Below are 6,000 nucleotides of genomic sequence, written 5' to 3' on the forward strand. Positions count from 1 at the left end.
GATAGTAGGTCTTGGTACCATGTAGCATGATTTATCCTACTTTATTTTTCAAGATTGCTTTACTTATTATGCGGCCTTTAGACTTTTCACATAAAGCACTGGGTGTTATACACAACTGATAAATTATTGAACACTACATCTGAAACTAATGATGTACTATATGTTGGCTAATTGAATTTAAATAAAAAAAGTCTTAAAAAGAAAGAAAATATATAAAAATTAAAGTTTAGAATAATCTTAAATATTTGCAAAAAATGTTGCTAGGATTTTGATAAGAATGGTGTTAAATGTGTATATCAATAAGAGGAGAACTGATATCTTTACTGCTGAGTCTTCCAATCCATGAATATGGTATGTCTCTCTTTCATTTAAATGTTTTTTGAATTCTTACATCCGTGTTTCCTAGTTTTCAGCACACGAGTTCTATATGTGTTTTGTTAGACTTACATCTAAATATTTTTTGAAAGACTATAAATGTTATTTCATTTTTAATTTGCTCCTCCGTGCTGATTGGTACTACATAGAAATATAGTTGATTTTTGTATGCTGTTCTCCTATGTTGAGAACTTGCTGAACTTACTTGTTAGTTTCAGCAGTTCTTTTTGTAAATTCCAGGAGATTTCTACATAGAAAATCTGCAAATAGGGATAGTGTTATTTCTTATTTTCCAGTCGGCATGCCTGTTATTTATTTTTTTTCTTGCCTTACTGTGTAGCTAGAATTTATAGTACTCTGTTGAACAGCAATGGTATGAGCAGACATCCTTGCCCTGTTTCCAATCTTATGTGAGAAAGCATTCAGTAGCATCTCGCTGTTAAATATGAGGTTAGCCGTAGGGTAATCTAAATTCTCCATTGACTGGCAGGGATGAGGTGGGCCATAGTTCTTTCTGTAGTGTATGGCTGGAGTAGAATGAGTTTTGTCCAAACTTTTCACTCTTATTAAACTCTTATTAAACTTTGTTTACTGAGAACAGGCTTTTTCTGTCACTCATTTTTTGTCTGTGCCAATACTCTGGTTTCTTTTCAGATTGCATAAATCTTTCACCTTTTACTAATTTTTTGTCTGTGCCAATTGGTATTGCTGGGTTCCTGGCTTCTCTAGTCTAATACCCAGTCTAGTAGATATGAGACAAAAGATGATGATGATGATGATGATGATGATGATGACTATGATGATACCACCTGTGTTTCCTTGGGTCCCAAGGTCCTGCTGGTCTGCTTGCTCCTCTCCAGCCTTTACTCTCCTTGTGTTTATTGTATAGGTAATGTGCAGTTTGTTTTATGGGTGATTAGCTGTCCTTAGTGAGAGAAACAAGGAAAAGCATGTCTACTACATTTTTCTGAAAGTGTATGTCTCTAGACTAAAGTTTAAGAGTGATATATGGCATCGTATTATCTGCTGGACTTATCAGTGCTTCTAGGTCCGCTCAATGCTGTCCTTACAGCTCTAGAAGAAAATCCCTTCCTCCCTTTTGTCCTCACCTTCGTTACTTCTCCCTTACTGTCCCTCAATTTCCTTTGAGTTTTTTCTTCAAAAAGAATTTAAAATAAGCAATAACAAAAGACACTAATACAACTGTTAAAACATTTTTTGGAAGTTAAAGATGTTTGCATTTTTCTAAATTCTGTGAAAGTTCTCATCCCAGGTACTTCCCTTGTTTTGGAAGAAATCCGGATCTACAATACACTTTCTTTTTTTTTTTTTTTTTTTAAAGATTTTATTTATTTATGTGACAGAGAGACAGCCAGCGAGAGAGGGAACACAGCAGGGGGAGTGGGAGAGGAAGAAGCAGGCTCATAGCGGAAGAGCCTGATGTGGGACTCGATCCCAGATCGCCAGGATCACGCCCTGAGCCGAAGGCAGACGCTTTAACGACTGCGCTACCCAGGCGCCCCTACAATACACTTTCTTGATGTGAGGCAGAGAGCTTTAAATAAAAGAAGAGAGAAAAGGTGTGACAAAATGATCACCTTCTAACTCAGAGAGACTTTCATTGCTGTTTTTGATGATGGTTGATGGCCTGTGACTATTTTTGTGTTCACAGTCTTGGCAGCTTTCCTGCTCAGTATTTTCTCGATCATCTCCCCATTCTTGGTAAAGTATAGAGTTGCCCTCTGTGTCACGTTTTCCTTCTTATGAGGCAATGAGCTGCTTTTAGATGTAGAATTCACACTTGTTTTGTCCCTGGGATAAGATCAGCTGAGTGCGAAAGGAAGTTATGCTGGTACTGGGTTTATCCCCGGTCATCAGGAAGGCTAGGCAAGGGGGATTTTGAGAGGTGTGCTCTGTGTTTCCTTCTCCATTCCACAGATTTTCATTCCTTCGATTGCCTATTCACTTTATCATTGCTTTCTTGGGTTTTTGTTCAAGCTATGTCAGCGTATCCTCTCTGCCTATGTGTGTTCCCCTTGCAAGGTGTACGAGCAGGTGGGGAGATGCCCACGTTCTTTTCGAATATAAATTCCTTCCTCACTCTGGTCGTGCCATGTCACAACCATGACCTGGGGACAGCTTGTCCTCCGCCTGTGCATGGGACCTGTCCTGCATACACAGTGAAGGCCATGTATTTAGGGACTATTGTGTATCGTGAACTAACTCATACTCTGAACGGAGCACCTTGTCACCTGCATCCCAGTTTAAGGGATAGTGCTACAACAAGGCCGTGACCGAGGACAAAGAGCTGCATGCGAGTGCTTGTCCTCAGAGAAACTGCCCTTGAATTCAACCCAAACAGAAGCACACGTGTGGGATCAGTCTGCTTCAGAACGGAGTGTTCTCTTTCAGGCCACCATCCATGGATCCATCGTCCACCCAGTTCACAATCGCAAGCCACGTGAAAGTGAGAGGACCAAGACCGTCCCCGTTGCAGAAATGTTTGTCAACACAAGGAAAACAATCCTTTTCCAGGTTGTTTTCATATTAAGTCAGGAGCTGCATGATTTTTCATAAATCACAAAAAAGGGGACAAAACGTAGACCTACTGATTCCTACTGATGGGCCTTCGGGTGTTCAAGGTGAATGAAGTGCATGTTCTGGGTCCGGGGCAGCCCCATGCTGGGAAGAGACCCTTCTGAAGAGGACGGGGGACATCGTGGAGATGGGACGCCGGCCACCTGCATGAGGCGAGCCTGGCGCACAAAGCTGGCTCGGGGAGAACGCATCGTCCATGAAAGGAGCCAGCCATGGAGCGCAGAAAGCCGCAAGCGAGGCAGATGCAACCCATCTCCCGTAAATGGCAAGGCCTCAGCAAAATAGTCAATGAGCCCGGTCCCTTTTTGTTTGGCTTTGCTGCCATTGACTGGTTGTCTCAAAGTACCCGATTGTGTGGAGCGGAGGGGTGGGAAGCAGGCCAACGCCCCGAGCCAAGAGCTCCCGGCAACTTATCAAGCAAAGCTTTTCTTTTCTTCTCCGCCCTCCCCCTTTAGTTCTTTTTCTTCTCTTTTAAATTCAAGAACATTTTATTTAAAATGAAATTCCCTGTTAAGTTGTACATTGCCTTTTATTTAAAGATGTGGTATCTCTGAGAATAAAGGAAGGAAGAGAGGAAATTAAAAAAGCAATGAGGGAAGACGTCTGGCGGCTTGGCCTCTCACCAAGTGACCCTTTGATAGACCACATGGGACTCAGAACTGTATGAGCTGACCAGGGAAGTGAGCGATTTATGGGCCTTGTTTGGGCATTTGATAAGTATCTCTGTAAAGTGATGCAGGAAAAGCAACCCTCGGCCCACTATCATCGCAGGATTCCTGTAAATTATTTTAAGATGAGAGAGGCCATCAAGATTAGAGAGAAATAACCCCCAGGCTCAGGATATTTATGTGTGTTTCATTTTAAAAATCGGTGCCACAATGTCCCAACGATCATTAAGCAACCTGTCTGGGTGTCCTTCGAAAGCCAGAGGATTTGTTCCCTGGGGAGGATGAAACAGTTCGTCATAAGGCGGAAGGTGAGCACCACTGGGCCACATCCCATGCATGAAACATGAGAAACCCAGGGACCGTTGGGATCACCTGGTTCATCCGGAAGTTCTATTGGAAAATCTCTTGGAAGAGCGGAAGGGATTATCCTTCCCATCCCCAAAGCTGAAGTGTAATAGCGGTGAACGTGCTGGTTCATTTAGTCAGCGGACAGGCAATGAGTGGACTCTGATGTCACAAACGAAGGAGACCTTCTTGTTAACTTAGGGCAGGGGTTCGCAACAGAAGGCACATTTTGTCCCCCCGCCCTCCACCCCGAGGACATTGGGCAATCACGATGGACAGTTTTGATTGTCACAACCAGGGGGCGCTACCCGTGTGTAACGGGCAGAAACCTGGGACGCTGACAAGCCTCCTACCACGCACTGGACAGCCATCACAACCAGGAGTTATCCCCTCAAAACGTCAATAGTGCCAAGGTTGAGAAATCCTGATTTAGGGGCTCCTTTGCAGGTCATTGATCTTACTGTCAAGGACTTAATCTTCCAGGACCACTGAGAACATTCTGTCTTCAGAATATCTGTGTTGGCTCTTTTGAAAGGTCCTGGTTAGCTCTGGTGGTTAAGGAGAACTCCCATGAGTTGTTTTAGCATAAAATTACTTTTGCTCCATGGCTAAAGGCTTTTCCCGCAGAAAGCTACATCACAAGTTGATACTGTTTTCCCTGATGGGGCTTCAGAAAATCCATCACCACTTTTTATCTCAAGTACGATGGGATATTACTACAATTGACCACCTATTGTGAGCCGTGTCATTGCTGGGAAGAAAATTTCTTCCTATTTTAAAATATTAATGCTTCCGACTTCTGGAGATCATTATAAAATAACGATGTCATAATCCGGGAAGAGCTGCCAAAAATCCTACCCAAACGGCGTCACGCCTAAAGCGGCCTTTCTCCTGCCATAACCCTGGAGCTCACCTGCGTGCTCCCCTCCCTCGTTGTCTTCGCGGTGTCGCTGCGTGGACGGCCCGGGACACCGGTGGCTCCTTCCATTTTGTGCTGCAGCTTTACAAGTGATTTCTGGCTGCTTCTGGAAAATATCAGTGCCGGGGGTTTTCTGCTAAAGCAGAACTGAGGTCGAGGAGCTGCCTGTTCTTGTTCAACTTGTATCGACGGAGAACTCTGGGCGCTGTCTTGTCAATCTCGGCACAGGCTCGGCTCATTAGAAGCGCTCTGTGGCTGGTTCCCGTGTTCCTGCGGGTTTGATCTTCTGAGATAAGTAGAACCAGTCTTGCTGACTGGCTCTGGGGTGCGGCGTTCTTCCTGGCAACGGTGTCTTCTGAGGCTGATGTAATTCTTTCAAGATTGATGTTTCCATTATGACACGGGAGCGCGGCGTGCTGGGGGTGCGCTGAACTCCGTGAACTGCTCCCACCCTCGCTCTCTGGTCTCTCTCCCTCTTTTTCACTTTCAGGTACGTTGTATGTTGAGACGGGTCGTTATTGGCAAACAACGCGGTGTTCACTGATTAGAGGTGGTAAACAGGACTATCACGCAGGATTTAAACTGTAAGTTCCCCTAACTTTCTTAGAATAGTAAGTGGATCGAGCAGCCAAGGGGACCCCCTACTCAGGTGTGCTCTGCCGTGAGCATGTGAGCAGCCCCGGGGAGCGCACGTATCAAGGCCTATTGAGCGTTTTCGGAATGTCTGGGTCCCCAGAGCTGGCTGCCCACAGCTTACCTGACATGCCCTCTTCTGGGCACACTGGGATGCTCGGCATCCCTCCGGGGGTTTCCAGCGTTCATAACTCCAGCTGCTCAGTGGTAGACGAAGCGTCATGGCAGGTACCGTGGTGCTTACGAAGAAATGCAGCATGGGGTGCCCTCGGTAATCCCGTTAGAGGGATGGCCTCACACGTTAGGTACCCTAAGAATGCCATAAATGGTATTGGAAGAGCGTATGTGTTTGTGTCTCAAACAAGAGGAGCATACAGTTGATGCTGTAAGTTCCTAAGAGAGGGAGATTACCATGGATGGCATTTGTCATGGAAGACTTCCTGGAGGTCATGGATGTGGGCT

Source organism: Ursus arctos, unplaced genomic scaffold (genome assembly GCF_023065955.2).
Source record: "Ursus arctos isolate Adak ecotype North America unplaced genomic scaffold, UrsArc2.0 scaffold_17, whole genome shotgun sequence".
NCBI lineage: Eukaryota > Metazoa > Chordata > Mammalia > Carnivora > Ursidae > Ursus > Ursus arctos.